The sequence below is a fragment of the Pantherophis guttatus genome, chromosome 3 (genome assembly GCF_059756535.1).
Source record: "Pantherophis guttatus breed Tessera chromosome 3, ASM5975653v1, whole genome shotgun sequence".
Taxonomy (NCBI): Eukaryota; Metazoa; Chordata; class Lepidosauria; order Squamata; family Colubridae; genus Pantherophis; species Pantherophis guttatus.
This window is the reverse complement of record NC_142065.1, coordinates 151,782,224-151,801,844: the sequence shown is the minus strand read 5'-3', so window position 1 is coordinate 151,801,844 and position 19,621 is coordinate 151,782,224. Positions and strand designations below refer to the sequence as shown.

At 38.4% G+C, this 19,621-nt stretch overlaps 1 long non-coding RNA gene across 30 annotated transcripts in view; it reads right to left on the bottom strand.

Moving 5' to 3' along the window:
- Nucleotides 1-19,621, bottom strand: part of LOC117672539 (uncharacterized) — a 363,153-nt gene that overhangs the window by 263,129 nt on the left and 80,403 nt on the right. For 7 of the 30 annotated variants that reach the window (XR_015733311.1, XR_015733321.1, XR_015733318.1 and 4 more), the window contains exon 3: nucleotides 10,706-10,929. The exons of the other annotated variants lie outside the window; for them this stretch is intronic. This is a non-coding gene — a long non-coding RNA (uncharacterized LOC117672539). The remainder of the gene's footprint in view (nucleotides 1-10,705; nucleotides 10,930-19,621) is intronic. 30 annotated transcript variants of the gene reach the window in all.

The window sequence follows — 19,621 nt, the reverse complement described above, 5'->3', positions numbered from 1 at the left end:
GTTATGTGATCATCTTTTGTGACCCTCTGACAAGCAAAGTCAATGGGGAAACCAGATTCACTTAACAACCGTGTTACTAACTTCACAACTGCAGTGATTCACTTAATAGCTGTGAAAAAATCGGGGCACAAATCACGTAACAACTGTCTCGCTTAGCAACCAAAATGTTGGGTTCAATTGTGGTTGTAAGTCAAAGTTAAATTTAATAAAATAAAATAAATAAATAAATAAAGACTACCTGTACTTGCTTTTTAATTGGTTAAATTGGTAAATGTTTTTTTTCTCCTCCCAAATTTTAAGATTTGCAGCTTACTGCTTTGTTGGATTTTGTTCCCAATCAAAGTTTATGCTATTATACCATGCCAGAATCCATTTTAGTGGTTGAAAGGTAGACTAGAATCCTTTAAATAAATAAAATTATATTCTACTCAATTGGTTATAATTAATGGAGTGACTATATAGCTACAACAATTTTCCCAAACAAACTACCCTCCAGATGTTTAGGCTCCAAATCCTAGAATTTTCCAGCTGTTGCAACCAAGCCTATGTATCTGGAGGACACCCAGGTTAGAAGCTGACTTAAAGAATGGTGCAAAATTTTTCAGTCCAATGTTTCTTCCCCTTTCACAAGGACAAACCAATGTGGGGGGAAAAAATAACAAAGCCAAGTAAAAGCTTAAAAATTAGTATAAGTGAATGGAGTAAAGATGGAAACCTGTAAATGGAATGCATACAAAGATATTAAACCTTCCCGCCCTAATTGTGAAATTTGCCAAATTTGTTACTGGTGAAAACACTATGGGTATTTGTGTGTAGAACTAAATAAAAACCAGTCAGGAAGATCTTTAGGCCTGCAACCTTTTGGCCACCAGAGATCAGTTCCGTGGAGGGCATATTTTCCGTGGACCAGGAGACGCATGGTTTCATGTGCTGGCTGGATCCTGCACATGTGCAGATGGGGCTTGGCTCACATGTGCAGCCCGGTTCCTGGCGGGCCACAGAGCAGTGCTCGTCCATGGCCCAGGGGTTGGGACCCTTGCTTTAGGGCACATCAGCTGCCCCTTTACATTTTCCTCCATCTAGGACTGTTTTTGGAAGCAATTGTTACTTTTAGGATAACATTTTAGGACTACTGTAATGCTCTCTACATGGGGCTCCCCTTGAGGAGCACCCGGAGGCTCCAGCTGGTCCAGAATGCGGCCGCACAGATGATTGTGGGGGCAACATAGCGCTCCCATGTAACACCTCTCCTGCACGAGCTGCACTGGCTTCCGGTGGTCTTCCGGGTGCGCTTCAAGGTATTGGTTCTCACCTTTAAAGCACTCCATGGCTTAGGGCCCAGGTATCTTTGAGACCACCTTCTGCTACCGATAACCTCCCACCGGCCAATACACTCCCACAGAGAGGGTCTCCTCAGGGTGCCGTCGGTCAAGCAATGTCGACTGGCAGCCCTCAGGGGGAGAGCCTTCTTTGTGGGGGCACCTGCCCTCTGGAACAAGCTACCCCCAGGAATACGACTGATCCCAGACTTCCGTACTTTCCGCCGGGCCCTGAAGACTTTTCTATTCCATCAAGCCGGACTGGCTTAAAAATTTTAACTGGTTAATTTTATGGGTAAGGGGTTTTAAATTGGAGAAGCCAAATTAATTTAATCATGTTTTAAATTATTTTAATTTTCATACTGTATGTATTTTAATTTTGGCTGTTCACCACCCTGAGTCCTTCGGGAGAAGGGCGGTATAAAAATTAATTAATTAATTAATTAATTAATTAAATAAATAAATAAATAAATAAATAAATAAATAAATAAATAAATAAATAAATAAATAAACAAATAAATAAATAAATAAATAAATAAATAAATAAATAAATTTTATCAAATACTCTATTGCCAAAGATCAAGCTATCATTTTCCATGGAGGAGACCTAGATGCCATAATCAGATAATCTGTATTTCAGAATATACCACTATTGCTTGCTTTACATTGACTCGCCCTTAAAAAGAACTCAGAAGCTCTGGTTAAGAAAAAGCAGGAATAACGTTATGAATAGCTCCTCCAAGTAGAAATGCTGTACCCTGAATATTTTATAAAACATTAAAAAGCACCATGATATATTGCTTGAGCTCTAATTTAAGTGTTATAATGGTTTTGATTTAAAAATTAGTATGTTTAGAAGCCTTATGATTACAGATACATGCCTCAACATGAAAAATTCAAAGAGCTTTTACCCAATAACTGCCAATTCCATTGTGCCCATAAAACAACAAACTAAACATTGTTGATTTGATAAACACAATGACACTTTTTGAATATTCTGTTGAGTATAATTAAGCAAGAGACATGTTAATAATTAATCTTATATATAAAAGTATCTATTAAATTGCATTTAAAATTTATCTTTAGTTCTCAACATTTTCACAAAATTGCTTACAGTGAATTTAACTTGTTAAACCCTGTTAATCACTTTTCTACCAAAACATTCAGTGTTTGTTTTGCAACTTCCACTGTTGTTAATTAAACTGACTTTCCTCCCTGACATGTTGACCCCTATTTCCAATTATTTTGAAGCCAAAATAATTTGTATATAGAAGAAGTAAAAAAAATAAGTAAATTATTCCTAGGGTGCAATTCTCTGCCTCGTTCCTTCATAAGAAAATAATCCTTTGGTGAAGGGCTAGCAAGGGCTAGTACTGACAAGTACACAACATAGAATCAATGCCTGGGTTTAGTGGGCACACATATAAATATGTGCTGTATGAAATTCTCTTTTTATTGATTACTTCTCTTCATTCAAAAGATTCTTGTATATTTATAACCATGCACTAATCAGATATAAAACTGCTGCCCTCTCAGCCTACTCCAATAGGCTTATCCGATCAGTAAATATGAGACATATAGAAAACCCTATTCTCTCATGGTTTTACTGCTACATGTTTTCCAACTAGTTGATGAACAGGTCAAGGGATATACTCTAAATCTCCATATGCCAAGTTGTATAACATCAAATCTAATACCCTAAAGAAGAAACTACTGATGCAAAAGCTCACTAATTGCTACTTTTTCTAAGTTACTAAAGAAAGCCCCACAAAATACATGAATTTGGACACATAACCTGCCTTTTTATATCTTTTAACAGAAAGCAGCAGCTGCCCAACACTAAGTAAAAGGGGAAAATGTTACATAGCAAATACACTACATTTTCAGGATGTTGCCAAAATAGTCCCAGAAAAGACTTTCAGAAACACTTTGTTTATTAACCTTCTTCAAATTCATGGTCTCCCAATATAAGAAAGCTATAATCAAAGACATTTGAAAGAGTCATATTAGAAAATACCACAACTATATGTCTAAAATTCTAGGGTGGAAGGAAGACCGACAGGCAAGCTAATGTACTATGATAGTGAGGCATTAGAAAATTTCACAGAAGTAAGTTGTCCTACATGCCCAACCACATATTTTGTGTTATAAAGCAGGGGTGTCAAACTCAAGGCCCATGGACCATATCTGGCCTGTGGGGTGCTTAGATCTGGCATGTGGGACCGCCCTGGAAACAGAGAAGGACCAGCCTGCAGTGCCTCTGCCAGTGAAAACGGAGCTCAGGAGGGAACTCCGTTTTCACTGGCAGAGAACTCAGGCCCCCGACACAAGTGACATGGAGATGGCCATGCCCACCCAGCCCTCTAAGGTCAAACACAACCATGATGAGTTTGACATCCCTGTTATAAAGAAAGGGTCTCCAAATTTGGCAACTTGGTTGGCTGAAGAATTCTGGGAGTTGATATCCACAAGTCTTAAAGTTGCCAAGTTTGAAGAGTTGTCTATTTTAAAGCATGGGGGCAATGCTGGGGAGGGCTGCTCATAGCATTTATCTAATCAAAATTGACAGCTCCATCTACATACAACACAAAGAGGATACCAGTTGATAGTAGTATTTTAGGAGCTGATTTATACTGAAGAAGCTACATGATCTGCTCACAGTCACCTCTCAAGGGGGGTGGGGGGTGCCCTTGAATAATATTCAGAAGCGTCAGCTGGATGATGTGTGCCTCCAAAATGGCACACGTGATGATACCTTTGCTCTGTGAGCTGTATTGGTTGCCAGTTCCTTCCATGTGTGATTTGGGGTGGGGGGTGGGGAATCCCATGTAGTATATATCTACAACTGTTTAAACCAAGTATGCATTTTCCAAAGATTGTATTGCAGCCGCAAAAGGAGACAAAAGGGGGAAAAGCGGCTGCTTTAAAGGGTTGTAGATAGTGTTATTTGAGAAACTCTTCATACATCATGAAATCCAAAGTGCTGTATAGTCGTACAACCTACTAGTCTTACTGTTATTACTACTAGAAATGACTCTTGCTATTCTGTGGAATTTAACATTTATATCACCACCAAATTATAATTTGGAATAAAGTGTCTGGTAATCCCCATCTTTTTCTTTTAATTCAATTGGGGATAGTAAAAGACCTAAACAGGTGCTTATGACCAGCAGTGCAACATTCAATAAATTGGAAATCAATTAAGAAATGCTGTGGGTCATTATTAATAACTAGAGAGAAGAATATAGCCTGTTTGGATGGGTCTGTAGCCACATTTTATAGCTTTGTATTCCTATTTAGTTCTGCTTTGCTCATATTTTGCTCAAAACAGCCTTCCCCCAACTAGTTAGTTGGCCAGAAAATTTAAATCTTGCCATAGTTTTGCTTCATTGAGCAGCTACTTGAAACAACTGATCCAGCTGAAGGATTGCTTCATCCCATATGGATCTCTCCCCTTCCTAAGATCATCAGTGGAGCCCCCTTAATTATTCCAGCTGCTCATCCACCTAATGTCAGCAAGAAATATTTCTTGGTAGGCACATTTAAGCGGAAGAGCTCTACTTTGCTTTTTCTTGTTTTTTCATTTCACCAAATACTGAAATGTTTCATTTTTTTAGAATTCAGTAGTCTTCCTCTCTTGACTGTTTACTTACTTCGGCTGAGAATATTTCACTGTTCGATTTTGATTAGCCTCTCCCTCACTGGTTCTAATGAAATCATTTTACGACTTTCATACCGTTTGTCGTGGTTTTTATCTTGGCCTTTCAAGGAAAGTTTCTAGAAGGAGTGACATATTCCCTTGTACTAGAGAAAATAGAATCGCTATTAATGTAATGCTGTCTATTAAACTTTCTTGAGAGCTGTAACTAATACTAACAGGTATTTTACCAGAGGAATTACATCCTGCCACAACTGAAAGTGCTAAAGGCTTCCTGTTTGTTTCTAAATGCAATTGAAACTAATGGTGTTGACTTACTAGGGTTGAAGAAAAATAAATTTTTACCGTATAAATCTGCATGTTTGTTGAAATTACTGATGGAGTGCTTGTTCTAGATACTTCCAATTTCAGAAATGGGATGAGTGAATAAGAGTACTGTCATATTTGTCAGGACCAATCTTCCACCCTTGGCTGACCACTTCCCCAGAAGCACTTTCACTCCCCAGTTAATGACACCAGGCATTCAGAGAGGCTGGGGAAGGAGCTGCCAAGCATTATTTAACTTCCCCAGGGTGAATCTGGGGCCCCAGCATGGCGTCACCTTAGGACAAAGTTTTGTTGTCAACTACAAGAACTCCTTTAGAAAATCTAGAATATTTGCAATTCCCTACTTGGTTATAATTATAGTTTTAGTGTCTGTTGACTGAAATAAAAAATGATTAAAATCATTAATAATCTTTCAACTAATTTTATTAATCATCAGTATCAGCACACAGCATAATTCAAAAAGTGTGTCTATGTGTGTGTGTGTTTGTGTGTGTGCATGGATCCAAATTCAGTTAAAGGTTATTATTTTCGTCTTCGGGGGAGAAAGTCTTCTAACAATCTGCTAAAATGGCCCAAAAGGATTGTCAGAGTTTGTAGCTATCCAGCCAGCACACAATTAAATAATTCAGCAGGATTCATTCATAGAAGAAACTTCTTTATATACAATAATATAAAACATGATGCATGTATACAATACCCATGCAGTTCTTGCAACATGGTAGAGAGAAGTAGTAGCAAGGACAAGGACAAGAAGTAGAAGCAAGGAGAAGGACAAACGAACTCTTATATACACATAAGAATTAAGCTAAGCCATGCCCAGGCTCCTAGCCATCTCACATGGCTCACAACAAATCCTGTGTCTCAGTCACCAAACAGTTCTCATTGGCTGACTTGTTATGGCTATTCCAGTTCATAAATTCTTATACACTGACAAGGATGGTAATGCTTCTTTTTTTCATTCACTTGCTCCCCACTGTTGCTAATTTCTTGTTCTATTCTTTAGGCATGTTTAGAGAAGTAGCCACACTCTCCCTAGTTTGTTCCTTGGAGACACAGCAGGCAAGAAGAAACAGCCACAGCAACAACTCCTATGGGTTCTGGTTGTATGCAGGAGCCTTCAGCAATGGGACTATGGAGGAGGAACTGGAATCTCTCTTCATCTTTCCAGTTCCACAAGAGGAGAAAGGGGATGAAAGAAGCCATTGCCATTGCCTTGGAAGCTGAGCTGAGAGGTATTCAAATGTACAGGAAATCTAAAGAGAGGACTAAGCAGTAAACTCAGGTGTCAGCCTTATGAGATGACCAGTCAAGAATCACTATCAGGAGTAATTAGCTCTGCTTTTATTGTAATGTTACATTAACAGAATCTTGCAAGTCTGAAATTATATTCCTCCCCCTCCCTTTACAATCCAAGAAACTAGGGAGAGTTTCTCCTGATTCATTTGCCATTCGTCCATTCCTTCTGTGGGCTCATTCTCCCATTAGTCTGTGGCTCTTCCTCCTTTCTCCCAAGGCCATTCCCACATACTATTACATCAGGAGAGAAGTGACAAATAATAGAGCACTGGTGCTGGTTTTGTAAGGATCACATCAATGAATAGATTAGAAGAATCCCAGACAGGTATAAAGTATGAAGCTTTACAAAACAAAAATATGTATGTATTATATGTGCTTAGGAGGGAGAGAAATACCAGTAAAAGCCAGGATGAAGAATGGGGAACCACCCCAAATTGCTGATATTGCTCCTTCCAATCTCCCTCATAGGCCAAACCCCTCTCCTTCCTATTCTTCTCCCTAACTCAACAAAACTTTGCCAGTAAGAAAAAAAAAACGTTTTGTTTTCCACCTTTGGTGCATATTGTTCCTATCACCCATCTCCTTCCACTAATGACTGTACGACTGTAACTTTGTTGCTTGTATCTTTATGATTTATATTGACTGTTTCCTAATATGATTTGATTGCTTATTTGTACCCTATGACTATCATTAAGTGTTGTACCTTATGATTCTTGATGAACGTAACTTTGCTTTTATGTACACTGAGAGCAAATGCACCAAGACAAATTCCTTGTGTGTCCAATCATACTTGGCCAATAAAGAATTCTGTTCTGTTCTGTTCTGTTCTGTTCTGTTCTGTTCTGTTGTTCTGTTCTGTTCTATATCACGGCTCACTTGCTGTAATTCTGCAGTTCACCACAGATCCATGCACTCCATTGTTTGAAAACCATTACTAGATCAAAAGCCCAAAAGGAGGACTGAGAGGGTGTTCCAAGGCGTTCCAGCCAAAACCCTTTTTACAATTTCTTGGAATTCGGACAAAATGGTTATGAACCTGTATGAATGCCTTCTCCATTTCACTCCTCCACTAAGCCCATCAAAGCCTTAGAAATGGATTTAGAGCCTGCCTTCTTTCACCATGCAGCCCTTTAACAGGTGTGCAAAGATAATAGAAATAACATACTCCCATTATTCATGAAGAAAACTTAAGAGATCATCAAAGGGCTGTCTTATCAAATGAAGCCAGAAGTACAAGCCCCCCATTACAGTCTTTAAAAAACAGCTCAAGTATACACAAAATTGTTTCTTTACAATTAAGGCAACAATTTGTGTTTTTCTTCTGCACCAAAACTGTAAATCTTATAGGAAAACAGGGAAAAAAGAAAGCACAGCAGGAGACTATTCCCCAGGCTGATAATTTGAACATAATTTAGTTTACAGTTAACTCCCAGACTTCTATAATGTCCTTTATCATCTATGAAGCTGTTTCCTCACTGCTCATTACCATTACCCATAATAAGACAAGAAAAGATGTTTTGATGCAAAACAGAAAAGGCGCTGGTGGGGGAAGGGGGAGTGGGGAAGGTGCCTCTTCAGTCTACAATATATTTAAGAGGATTGTCTTTAAATCTACCCAGACAATCCAAGAAAGGAGGAAGAATCTTGAGCTTAGAAAATCTAGGAAGCCATGGGATACCATACATCCCTTTGTGAAGAGAAGCAAATGTTCCAACATTGCTTCCTCATTTTACCTTCCTGACTTTCAACACATCTTTGCTGTTCCTGAATAGAAACATGGGCAGCAGCCACCACCAGCTTGAAGCCATCAGTTTATTATTTATTTTATTTTATTATTCATATTTCTATGCCGCCCACTCTCTGAGGATTCTGGGCGGCTTACACCAAAGACAGTATACTAAATAGCATATTGCCCCCTAACAATCTGGGTCCTCATTTTACCCACCTCGGAAGGCAGTTCCAAATAGACCACAGCCCAGTAGTGGGCCATGGCCAGAGGTTGTGGACCCCTGCTCTATATAGCTGCCACATCAAGTATGAATTAACTAATACTCTTGCATAAATGAATGAGTGTGTTCCATTCCTACAGGGGAACATTAAATAATAAAACTTGGAGATACTGACATTATATTTCTGGGTAATTCAGTCCTCCTTGACTCTGATTTGTATAGATAACCCTTCCTGTTATACTCCTGGGTATTTCACATATTTAAAATAAAGAACATTAACTCACATTTCACTCTGAGTTAAAAAGGTATAAAGCCTGGGTAACAGCTTATTTTCAAGCATGTCACTTGAAAAACATTTAAGGTGAAAATAGAAGCATCTCAAGATAAATCATTTCCCTTAATTTGGATTTCAAAGTGAGAGAGAGAGAGAGATCTGAACTGAAATGTGGTAGACAAAAACGTGGTAGACAAATCAGAATCTATAATTGAAGTTATTTGGTTCCTAATACCAGCCTTCTCCAATGTGATGCATCTCAGATGTTTTGCATTCCAATTCCCACAAGCCGCAGGCAGTCCAAAATTTCCTAACAACATGACATTGTAAACTTTAACTGTATAATGAGAGCATATGAAGAAATGACAGTATGGATGAATGCATATACACAATAATTTGCATACATAACGTCCCTAAGCACAGGCATAATAAGGGATTTAAAGTGATCTCTTGAAAATGTCCCCACAGTCCCTTGTGGATCTATTGAGATATGATGTTTCATAGCAAAGTTACACTGAACTGCTTTATTTCTAAACCGCTTCAGAATTTCTCTCACTGGTCTCTTTGCATGTTGGCAATGCTGTTTTGTTATAGAATAGAATAGAATTTTTTATTGGCCAAGTGTGATTGGATACACAAGGAATTTGTCTTGGTGCATACGCTCCAAGGAAAAGATACGTTCATCAAGAATCATAAGGTACAACACTTAATAATAGTCATAGGGTACAAATAAGCAATCAGGAAACAATATCATAAAATTATGAGTAGAGAATAAATGTTCACCTTCCTCCACTTCTCAAATACTGTATGTAGATATACACAGCCTGTTTTCTAAGCAATGTCTGTCCTCACAAGGCCTTTTCTGAGGTCACTGAGTAGATGGAGAAAGACAAGTTATGCCAAAAGTGTCAGTGGAGTCAGCAAACAGAACTATCAAGAAGAGACTAACTAAGGAGTCCATGGAAAAAGAAAAAAAAGAAGTGCAAAAGTGGTTTATTTTGCATGGATATCCAGTTGTTAGATGTGTTTTCTTTAAATACAGTGGAGAAAACACACAAACCCAAGGCACCAGCGTAAATTATAAATGCCAACTAGCCAAATAGCATTCATGTGGCACCTTCACTGGGTCAGGGTTGGCTTTGGCTTACCTTGGCATCCTTCTTTCCAACCCTAAAAATCAAGCGTCTCAATGATTTAGCACGTGGGAACGGCATTTCTTTATCCCACTTTATGCTTTTTATTCTCTTCATACAGTTCGAGAGAGGTAATGTCAGGGCAATCCCTTTTTAAATAAATTGTAACAGTGGTGTTATGATTCAAAGTGAATTTAAAGCTGAACTTAGATGCTCCAACAACTAGGCAGAATTCCTTGCAAACTGCTAGCAGCACTCTGCCGGTTTGTCCTGGTGGTTTAAAGGTCCACACATATGCTGATGTGTAGATTTCAGAAATTAGTAAACAATATTGTCAACTTTCCCTAACTGTAGGCAAAACATAAATACTTAGATAGATGACCTCAGATAAACCTGATTCTAAATAAACACTGTCCTCTTTTTTACCCCTTCCTTTAGTGCAAACAAAATGTAGATCTAAAAATAAGCCATGTAATCACTTGCGGCAACAGAGATTTCTCAACAAGCCACCCACTTGAATAATGGTTGTCTCAGCATATAACTATGCACCTACATGGCTAAAACAAATATATATATAGTGACAGGAGAGAGAGAATGATGAGGTTTAATTTTTTTTCAGGCTTTTACTCATCCATTAAACTTTGGACTGGTACACATCAAAAAGATAGTCCAGACTTTAGAGACCTTATCTCTTGTCGGTTCTAATGATAAATGAGGGCCTACCCCCCAAAAAATCAAACATGCCATACCTGACTCACACATGGCTGAACTGAAAGGACAGATATGGAAGTCAACATTCCTCATTCTCTTCACTTTCTGCGTTCACAGTAATCCTTCAGCTGATGTAAACACACACATTGTGCTGTTTGGAAGAGAGACCACCCAGCAGCAGTCTGGATCTTTCATTATCTGTCTTTTGTAGTAGCATTCTGCCTACAATCTGCTTACAGATTGTATGTTTTTAAGAAAGGATCTGAAACAAATTAACAAAATACTTAAGTTCATTTTTTAATCCAAAATCGTTCCACTTTGTCTTGTGAGGTCTTGCAATTCAGAATATCAGTCTTAAAACATTATAGCCTCATTTTATAAATAGTGCTGGAAGAGCTGCCTATTGCCAAGACTGATCATTTTGCAACTTCCTCACCTTCCCTAGACCATCAATCTTTACTCCAACAACTAATTTTATTAATTGCTATTACATACACCTATTAAGGTGTGGTGAAAAGTCCAACAAAACAAAAATACCATTATTATAAACCCATCAAATAACTTTAGGCCAGAAGCTCAAAACCAAACATTACAACAATCAATACAGAAAGAGTGCATTTTTTAAAATGCCCTAAAATAATATGAGGTGATCTATATATTTGTACATCTGTAATAGTTTAGAACAGATATAAACTAGAACTATCAGCAAACAGAGTAGAACAATCACACCCTATATTAACCTATTAAACCCTTTTAAAAGCTATTAAATTATAGAGATACATGAAAGAAGCTGATTCTAGATTTGTGGGTCCAGGTGCTTAAAAGCTCTAAACCTAGAGACTGTTACTACAGACTTAACAGCCCCTTCAAAAAAAGGATCTTCCTTGGGGGAAACATAGAGACATACTACTTTAAAGACAAATAAGGAAATATACCAGACAGCAGGGGTGTCAAACTGGCGGCCCGCGGTCGGATGCGTCATGCACACGCCACGCCCACCCCAGCTCCGCAAATGGGAAAACCGTCATGAAATGTCACGTGACGGCAATGTGACACAGCGAGTTTGACACCCTTGTACTAGAGAGTTTGTGATTGGAGAGCTCTAAACACAAGCAAGCACTAGTAGTTTAAACTTGTAGCAAATATTGAAAAAGATCTAATAATGACTCATGGCATAAAACACAAAACTACAAGTTATCTGGAAGGTTAATAGTAATTATATACTTAGAAATAATATTTTAAGTTGACATACTACCCTCCATCCAACTGGAAAAAAATGTCAAATCACTGCAATTTTTACCTCAATATGATGTGAAAAAATCTTAATTAACATTATCATGTTTTGCATTAGTAATATCTATTTCATACTCTAAATGTCACATTGGACACTGAACTTTTGGCTCTAATTACAGCTGTTTTTATAAGTAATACCCAAATTATATTTAATACATTGGATACAATCATTCAATCTCAATTACACATTTAAAGCCAATTTGCAGATTTTGACAGCACAATCCTATACATGGCTACCAAAATTCTAAATTCAGTCTAAATCATATTAAAACCAAGGAGCAAACAATCAGAATAATGAAAGCAATAATGACTTTAGATCAAGACCAAGATTTAGCATGGCCAGAGATCCCTATTTAAACTAAGTTGTTTTTTTTTTGTTGTTGTTGTTGTCAATTATTATAATTGTAAGACTGCAATTCTTACTAAGTAAGTAAAGATTACTTACTGAGTAAATATTAACAAAATTACTGGGTTAGAGAATTTGTGCCAAATGGATATGCAAACTTTACTTCAAAAGAGACATTAAATTAGCAGGAACCACAATTTGACAAGCAATTCCAACTGAATTTAACGTAGATATAGATCTGTCTTAACTCATACTAAGTAGAACTGAATGATAGCATATGGCTGTAACATAGTAGCAGCACTGTTCAAGGAGATAATTTTTTTCCCAAGAGATTATGATGGAAAGCACTTTAATATGTAATTATTAAATAAAGCCTCAGCTCTCTTCCATTTAAGTAATTTGGTTTCATTATTATCCATAAACAAGCTAAGTTAAGACTTAGGAAACTCTTGTGTAAACATCTACATCCTATTTATACAAAAGTGCAAGTCTTCATATGAGAAATTATATGAACACGTTTATTTGATATATTTTTAATAATTGTGTGTTTATATGCATATCTATGGGTCTGTCTGTCTATCTATCTATCTATCTATCTATCTATCATCATAGCTATATATATTTCAGTTCTTGGTGCACTCTTCGATCTCATTTAGATTCAGTTGTTTTAATACATTGTATGATGCGGTGGCTCAGTGGCTAAGACGCTGAGCTTGTCGATCAAAAGGTTGGCAGTTCAGTGGTTTGAATCCCTAGTGCCGTGTAACGGGGTGAGCTCCCATTACTTGTCCCAGCTTCTGCCAGCCTAGCAGGTTGAAAGCACGTAAAAAATGCAAGTAGAAAAATAGGGACTACATTTGGTGGGAAGGTAACAGCATTCCATGCGCCTTTGGCACGTAGTCATGCCGGTCACATGACCACGGAGACATCTTCGGACAGCCCTGGCTCTTCAGCTTTGAAATGGAGATGAGAACCGCCCCCTAGAGTCGGGAACGACTAGCACATATGTGCGAGGGGAACCTTTACCTTATGTCTCCCTTGCTTTCTCAGTCAAGGTCTCTTTTGTCCAATTCTGTGTTTGCCTTATATTTTCCATTCATGGAATTTGATTGCACAGTTCCCTTCTTTTCTATTTACTAATTATTATTTTTCCTTATCTGTAAACAATTCAATTTGTTATTGGCTTTTAAGTATTTCTAATTTGCGTTTTTTTAAAATGTCTTCTTTGCTCTTCAAGTTACAGTTTCTCAATCTACAAATGTTTTAACCCATTACTTTTGTGTGAGTTGCTTCATAAATCAAGGGTGGTTTTGTTTTGTTTTGTCACTCGTGAGCTGGTCCATTCCATCTCACTCTGCCTTTTAAGATCTACCTCAGTATCTGTTGGTTTCTATCAGAATGTACTTGATTATATTATGATATATCTACATTTCCTTCCCACCCACCGCCCACCCCACTACAGGAACCTGTTGATTAGATGGTAAGTCTGTGGCAGAACAGAACAAGGCAAGGGATCCTTTTACATTTTCGAACAAATCTTAAAGTGCTTTGTAGAACAGGAGTGCTGTGGCCCACTAGTGGGCCATAATCTGTTTGCAAAGGGGCCATGAAAACAGATGAGCAAGCAATCTTCCCCACTAGCGTGAGCGGTGGCCAATCACTTGCATGCAAAGCTCTATTTGCATGAGCAGTGGACATGCGTGCATGCCGCTCACACTAGAGCTGTGCACGTGTGCGCCAGAGGTGGTATTCAGCAGGTTCTGACAAGTTCTGGAGAACCGGTAGCAGAAATTTTGAGTAGTTCGGAGAACCAGTAAATACCACCTCTAATTGGCCCTACCCCCATCTATTCTCTGCCTCCCAAATCCCAGCTGATCAGGAGGAAATGGGGATTTTGCAGTAACTTTCCCCTGGATTGGGGAAGGAATGGAGATTTTACAGTATCCTTCCCCTGCCACGCCCACCAAGCCATGCCCACAGAATCGGTAGTAAAAAATGTTGAATTCCACCACTGTGTGCGCACTTGCCGGCCACTTATGCAGAACTATCCCCTCTCCATCCCCAACTGGTCTGCAAAGGTTGGGGAAGTCTATCGTAGAAGATTCCTTATTGGCATCTCATGGAGTGAACCACTTTGAACACTGGACATTAAGCTGGACATTAATGCAAGAGTTCCTTGCTCCCCTAGTGTTTGGAAATGTTCACTTCCATTGGTGCTTAATTACAATGTAGGCTGTCATCCAGACGTATTTCTGACAGAGGCCTTCAAATTGAAACACGGATGGCAAAACCTTTCCCTTCAAATGAAAAGCAACGCTTCTAAACTCTTTCTGCCTATCTGGAATAAGCGAAAGGATGTCGGGTGATTTAAATCCTTCCTTTCCTGCTGCTTTGCTGCTGAGGAAAACCCCTTCCCTGGCATTTGTTTTTTGAGGATCCATTTCTACTCCTGCCAAGAACAGCCTAATGTGGCATTTGCATTTTTAAAATATCTATGCAGTCTCTCTTCAAATATAGTCTGCAGTGTCTATTTGAAACAAAGAATATAAGAGTGGTTATGCGGCTTATTTTGTAAGAAGTTTAGCAATGAACTTGGTACTATTGGCAATTTCTAAAGTTCCCATCTCCTCCGTGCTGTGGAGTAATGTTAGAGTTTGCAGCAATCCAACCAGCACACAAGTAAACAATTCAGCAGGATTCATGTATAAAAGAAACTTATTTATATACAGTAATATAAAGCATGATGCATGTATACAATACCCATGCAGCATAAGCCAGAACCAGAACTCAGTGTCTCCCCTGGCTCACAACAATCCTGTTTCTTAGTCACCAAACAGTTCCTATTGGCTGACTTGTTGTTATGGCTATCCCAGCTCATAATTTCTTACACAATGACAAGTGAGGATGACACAACACTAAGAGCTGGATGAGAAGCGAAACGTCTTCAAAGAAAAACCAGAAAGTCCAGTTGCCTCTTGAAAAAAGCACCTTTGGGACAACCATGACCTGGATTGACTAAGAATCTCCATAGACAACACTAAGTTATTTATGTACTTTCAGCATTTGATTGCTAATTTAGACAGGCCATGGCTTTAATCATCCCCAAACTCCACCCAACCACATGGTAAAATTTTGAAAGCTTAAAGGCTCTTACTTAGGTAACCCCATTTTTTCCCTTCTTCTCCTGTTTTCTCAAAGAAACTGGGGAGAGATGGCAGACAAGACCAAAAATGGAAAAGTGTTAAGATTTCCAGCAGGCTGAGCAGTTCTTTAATATGATGCACACTGCTTTCTTGACCATGAATGATTTCCTTATTTTCCTTCCATTTATTCCTCCTCCCTCCCTGGGCCCTGACAAGTTGATGTATGAAACCCAGCAGTAAGCCAACAGCAGCAGCAGAAGAAGAAGAAACAGTGTGCACTCCAGGTGTTTCAGAAAAGGGTAGGGAGTATCGTCCATATTTCCTCCCCTTCATATATTATAACATTCCCCAGAAATATTCTGGTTCAAGGAACTCTTATTTTCCACTACATTACCGCTTCATCTCGAAAAAGGAGTGAGCCTTCAAGAACAAAATATTTGAACTGGAACCAGAAGAGGTAGAAGCCATCTGTACTTGCTTTTCTTAATAGGGGTTTTTTGAACTTGGAATGCTTCTTACAAATGAGTCTCACAGCCATACATGACCAATGAAAAGTTAATGCTTTAACTATTCTAATCTTTATTTCACAAAAACATTGTCAGTTGTCACCCTTCAATATCTGGACATCGTCACTGCCTTCTTCCTTATAATTAATATTCTCTTTAGTTTTCCAACAGAATAAAATCTATTTTTAATCCGTTCTTGAGCTCAAGAAAATAAAGCTGCCGCTTTGACTTCTTCACTATATTTATTAAGCATGCTGGTTGACATAATCTTTGTCTGCAAAGTATTTAAAATTAAGCCAGATTTTCCATTTTATGCTTTCTTAATAAAAATTTCCAAGTCTCACATTTGCAGCTAACAAAATAGTGATGTTAACGTAACTCAGCTTGTTAAGTTTTCTGAGCTCCTAGTTGGATTCCAGCTGTCATCTCTTCCAAATCTGTCATTATTTTAACATACGCACTGTATAAATTTAACAGCTATGTGGAAATATGCATTTCTGTTTAATGCTCTTCCTTATTCTGAACCACTCTGTTTATTCAATGTAAAGATTCCACAAATGAATAGGCAACCTGGCTTATGATGCGGTAAACATGGTTCAGAAACTTAAAACAGAAACTTTAAATTACAGATTAATAACACTGTGTAGATTGTTCATATTTCACATCATTTCAATTTTACCTTGAAAGTAAAAACAAACCCTGAACTTGCTAAAATCATCCTCCTTTGTAGGTAAATAGGGAGTAACTACCATATTTTTCAGACTATAAGACGCACCTAGATTTAGAGGAGAAAAAGAAGAAAAGTTTTGGGCCTCTGTGCGTCCCATTTTCACCCTCCTGGCCCCCAGAAGAACTTTGCTGGCCAAAAACAGGCCCATTTTCACAAAAAAACCTGGCCTGTTTTTGGCAAAATGGGATGTGTGGAGCACTGGAGAGTGCTTCTGGGGGCCGGGGAGGGTGAAAACACGATGCACGGAGGGTTCAGGAGGCCAAAAACAGGCCGTATTTGGTCTATAAGACGCACCGAAATTTTCACCCACTTTTAGGGGGCGGAAAAGTGCATCTTATACTCCGAAAAATACCGTAAATGGCAATATTGAATGATCATGTTAGAATGCAAATAGAAGTTCAGTTCAGTGGTTAAAGTTCTACCAATTCTATTATTCTTGAATTAGTGTTCTTTTCCCCTTATGATCACAGTAGAAAAGCAAGGCTCTCTAAGCAGACTAGCTGTCTGCTGACTGATCTGTAGATTGCTAAGAGAATACAGTAAGGGGTGATGAATTCTGGACAGGGTCAAGGAGGTGAGGAACACTTAGGACGAGACTATTCTCTCTTTCATCAGGAGTGACTAAAGAAAAAAAGCAGACATGTGTGCGTTAGAGGATTGTATGCTATCTCTCTTTACTATCTGTACAGAAGTTCATGGTAGATTATTCACCTCTACTTGAACTAGGGTTTGATTATATGGGTGTACAAAATTTGGCAAACATGCCATACCATTTGAGAAGCTGTTATTCCAGAAATAAATTCCCTAAACTACCGGTAGAAATGAATATAAAACTCCGGACTAGCATTAAGTAGCAGCAAAGAGATACATAAAAATGAAACTCTTTCGGGCTATTAAGTGAACCTTTGGCATTTTTTAGCCAAGATACAGTAGACCCAGGATGGCAAACCTATGGCACGTGTGCCAGAGGTAGCATGCAGAGCCTTCTCTGTGGGCATGTGAGCCATCACCCCAATTCAGCTGTGCCGCAGATGCACGCGCGCCCCCGCTGGCCAGCTGGTCTTTGGGTCTCTGCTGCACATGCACGGGGGCATGCAGAGGGCAGGGCACATGGGCAGGGCGCACACACATGCACGGGATGCAGGGTGCAGCTGCGGGGTACTGCGTGTGCATGCGTGGGGGAGGGGCACATGCGTGGGAGATGCGCACACATTGCATTTTGGGGGTTCTCACTCACTTTGGGCACTCAGTTCCAAAAAGGTTAGCCATCACTGCAGTAGACTGTCCAAGGAGGATGCCCATATGATAATGAAGGGGCACAGAACCTCTTTGGAAGCAGGACCAAAACAAACCCTCATAGAAATGCTCCAAGAAATAACTTATTAAGACAGTTATCTGAAACATTGTCATCTCTTCTTGCATGCAGAACAATAAATGGTAATTATTAAAACAATCTGATCGGTTTTTACGAAGTTGCAAATTATACCGTGAGAGACTAGTCACCGATAGTCTGAAATTTTCTTCAAGTTCTTTTATTTCTTTAAGAAGAAGGGGGGAAAAGTTCCCTTATGAATCGGTCCACTGAAATGACCTGTGTCTTGGTCAAATCTCTCTGGGGATACTGGAAAACATAAGGTTTCCATTCAGATTTCAGCAGGTGGGATGACTCATATTTCACATGTCCATAACCTATTTTAAGATGCAAAAGACTTGGGCTACAGAGCAGTCTGCTTCTAAGTTCCCTGGATTTTAAGGTCTCTCTTGGGTAAACATCCTAATCAGAGAATAGGTAACTGATGACCATCCCAGACATTCTAGATGACAACTCCAATATATCCTGTCCAATGATACGTTACAGGAGTCATTCCTAATTATGGACAGGACTTATCTTTCATGATGGACTCACTAAAAATTTATATAAGAAATTCCAAATTAATCTTAGTATATGGCAGCATTAGACAATTCAAGCAATATTACTGCACAACGTTCATGCTCTTTAGCTTGCTTTGGACCATGCAATTCAAAAATACATAAGAAGCTCTACACTTATCTAAAAGGAATCTGATCTTTCTTTAGCATTTTATGAGTCTAAGTTATAATTACAAAGCAAGCAACTGACATCCATAGTGGCAACAATATGGCCAAATTTTAGAAGCAATGCACTTATTTTTCATGTCAGTTTCATGGGCTCAAAGTTCAGTCTTGGAGAACTATTGCCACTGATTTTTTAAAATATACTCTCTATAGTATCTCTGAATTTGCTGGTAAATGCTTCCTCATAGTGTAATGCAACCCCATTTACCCTCTTTCCACTTCTCTCCCACTAAAAGATCATAATTACTACATTCTCCCATACTGGACTATTATTGGAATAATTATTAGAAAATTGTAAGAGTTATTGAGAAATGGAATAAAAATAATTGAATGCACTTTAATCGTGCAATTTTTTTTTACTTAAAAAAACAAAATTAAATGCATGGGTATAGGTTGGGAGAGTATAGAAACAGATGGGTAATATAGGTGGTCCTCAACTTACAACCACAATTGAATCCAAAATTTATGTTGTTAAGTGAGAAATTTGTTAAGTGAGTTTTGCCCCATTTAAGACTTTTCTTGCCACATTTGTTAAGTGAATCATTGCTAAGTTAGTAACATGGTTGTTAAGTGAATCTGGCTTCCCCGTTGACTATGCTTGTCAGACGGTCACAAAAGTTGATTACATGACCCTAGGACAGTGCAACCTTCATAAATATAACCAGTTGCCAAGCATACAGATTTTGGTCATGTGACCATGGGGATTCCTACATATCAACAACAACAACAATTTATTATTACAGTCTTATACCAGAACAAATAAAAGCACTCAGTATATATCTATCTACTATACTTAGCCACCAACCCATATTTCATTTTCATTTCATTTTATATCATCTCAT